We start from the raw sequence: 2,738 nt of genomic DNA, 5'->3' as shown, positions 1-2,738 counted from the left end.
TCGGCCTCAAATTAGTACCTGGGTGCGGTGCAGTGCCGGGTGATCCTCGTAGCAAAAGTAGCTGCACACGCTACGGGCCGCAAGGCCCGCGATAAATGCTTTCAAGCTATTATCAATTCCGGTTCAGTGATTCTGCACTTGCTCTATCACTATAGTACCATACTGCCTTTAACTTTTATGAACGACTGGGTGTTTAAGGTTAGTGAGTTCTCGTATCATCTGACTGTATAGCAAATGAAAAAATACAATTTATTATGCAAGTAAAAGATGTGTTTTAATATTTGTGTGTTTTTTTTAATTCAGGACCCCTTTCTAACATCACGCACTAGCTTAATCCGGCACTGGTGCGGTGTGCAGTGAACATCGCCGCCGGGGAGACAAAGGCGGCCGGGCGTGGTGCTGGCCACCCGCTCCCCTCGTGTGCCTCCGCTAAGAGCACTTACCCCAGCAGTCTGTTAAAGGCTATACGGGGGATCTTTGTCTGTGTTGATGTGTGGTGTGCGTGTGGGCATGTGAGTTCTGTACAACCGTGTGCGTATGTCGGGGCAGTCCTCGGGTTACGAACATAATTAGTTCATGCGACCCGTTCGTAAGTCGGAACACAACAATAGCCAGACGGTGAGCGGTAGGAAATTGTTACGGTTCAACACAAAAGGGAAGCCATGGTTAATCTCACTGAAATAATAAATATTGTACATTTGCGTGTGGATTATGTATCTGTTGTTATCCTAGCCCAAGTAATTGTATGTTAATCCTAGCCCCAAATATCTGCAGGATACGCGATCACGTTATCTGCGCGGCGTGCCTTAATAAATATAAACAATGAAGTAGTAGGTGTTTACCCTTTCAACTGGTACAAAAACTGACACCTTTATACAAGGCGTCATGATTGCAATAACCACAACACAAGCAGTCAAAATGCAAACAAAAAGAAACAACTCTGATAATGATATGCACTGTCCTTGAAGTTGATTGGTCCACACCCGAGACAGCTTTTCTTAGAGCCTAGTCTCACATGGTGTTGGACCAGATGACGCCAAAAGGCGCACAACTCAAAGACAGCGCACTATCAGAGTATTGAGAGCTCGGGGTAAGCATTTACACTATGAGACCTCCTTTACCAGTTGAAAGGGTAAACACCTATTACTATATTTTGCCGCTGGTAAAGGAGGTCTCATAGTATCAACAATGAAGACAAGAAGTTGTCCGAAAATCATTACAAAAGTATGAAAAAAACAAGAATAGGTTTTACCCTTTCTGCCAATGAAACAGATGAAACAGGAGGTGTTAAGATGTTCAAACACCAAAGCGATATCTCTCAGAAGGAATCAAGTAACTGCATTAACCACACTCAGGACTTGTGGTGGACATGCGTAGTGACTGGTAATGTCAGTGTAGTGCCGGCCTTGCCAGGCCATGGCGGGATGTCTCCTCTTGTGTGTACACCCGGGACACGGGGTGTAGTGCCAGCCCTAGTGGGGGCTCGGTTGAGCGCTGGTTAAGCGCGGTGGCACCATGCACCACGCACAGCGTGCGGTGCGGACTCCCGTTGAGAGAGCGAGAGAGTGTCAGCCAGCTAGGGCTACGTCTGGGGCATGATACTCTGGCTGACCTGGGGACACGTGACCGGATGATACTGGAGGGGGGCGACCGGTAGAGGGGGCCAATGGGTGGTCACGTGGTCCGAGAAGAACTTTCGAGAGCCTTCGGGCAAGGAGGCGAGAGTGATCGAGAAGGTGGGCGGGGCTAGAGGCGGAGCCAGCCCCAGCCCGGCCCGATACAAGCGGGGGGGGGGGGGGGGGGGGGCCTGTGAGGGGCTCGGGGTTCTTACTGTTGGAGAGGAAGCAGATCCACGTCAAGCTTGAAGAAGCCTCCAGCCACGCGGTCCGGGACCCAGCTTGTGGTCCGGACCAGGATAGCGGAACCGTGTCTAGTTTCGCCTTAGCGTGGTTAGTTGGGTGGTCACCACCACGAGAGTTTGTTGTGTTAATAGCTTGGAGTGTGTTGTGTTAATAGCCTGGAGTATGTTGTGCTGAGAGTTCAATAAAACGTGTTGCTTCCTAGACAACGTCTGCGATTCAGTTGAACTCACTACACATGCAAACAAGGACATGCTCTGTGGGGTACTGGGCGTATCGCCGATTGAATGTTTGGATAATGCACAGTCCACGTTTTCTTCTTTGACACACCTGATAATAACCAGAGCATGTCCTTGTTTGCATGTTCATGGTTGCTTTACATGATCACATGTCACCTGTCCTGTTCATGTAACACTTAAATAAATCAGCAAAAGGGTTATATAAGTAAAATGTATTATGAAACAAATGGCAAAAAACTGTTATGTGTATGTATATAAGTACATAGTTTAGACCTTATTCAGTGTCTACTCGGCACTTCTTGGCTTGTCTCTTGTATTCATTTAAATGGAGCGTCTCTTGTCACTGTCCAGCAATCGTCTGCAAGTATTGATGGGCTCCATTTGCCCTGAGAGCGTTTCTCCATTGTTGCAATGTCCTGGTGACATCGCTTTCCATGCTCATCGCTCACTGCTCTGCAGTTCAGTGGGAAAAAACATCGAGATGAGAGTGCAAACATAGTATCTTTAGTGACAGGTCACAACCAAGACTTTTTTCCACCAACTCTCTGTAGTTGATGTGGAAGGGTGGTAACAATATCTTCCTTGATTCAACAAGTGGTGGATGCTGAACACTTTTCCTCCCAGGCTCCAATGACTGTCG

General features: G+C 47.8%; 1 protein-coding gene across 1 annotated transcript in view; it reads right to left on the bottom strand.

The window, feature by feature from the left end:
• Positions 1-2,390, bottom strand: part of ABCC4 (ATP binding cassette subfamily C member 4 (PEL blood group)) — a 59,864-nt gene extending 57,474 nt beyond the window's left edge. Inside the window, exon 1 of the mRNA XM_061575243.1 lies at positions 2,372-2,390. The gene's annotated coding sequence lies outside the window, so the exon portion shown is untranslated. The remainder of the gene's footprint in view (positions 1-2,371) is intronic.
• Positions 2,391-2,738: the final 348 nt, after the last annotated feature.

Source organism: Lethenteron reissneri, chromosome 57, assembly GCF_015708825.2.
Source record: "Lethenteron reissneri isolate LAM-NWPU_2019-01 chromosome 57, ASM1570882v1, whole genome shotgun sequence".
Taxonomy (NCBI): domain Eukaryota; kingdom Metazoa; phylum Chordata; class Hyperoartia; order Petromyzontiformes; family Petromyzontidae; genus Lethenteron; species Lethenteron reissneri.
The sequence above is the reverse complement of the archived record's forward strand: the minus strand, read 5'-3'. Positions and strand labels throughout refer to the sequence as shown.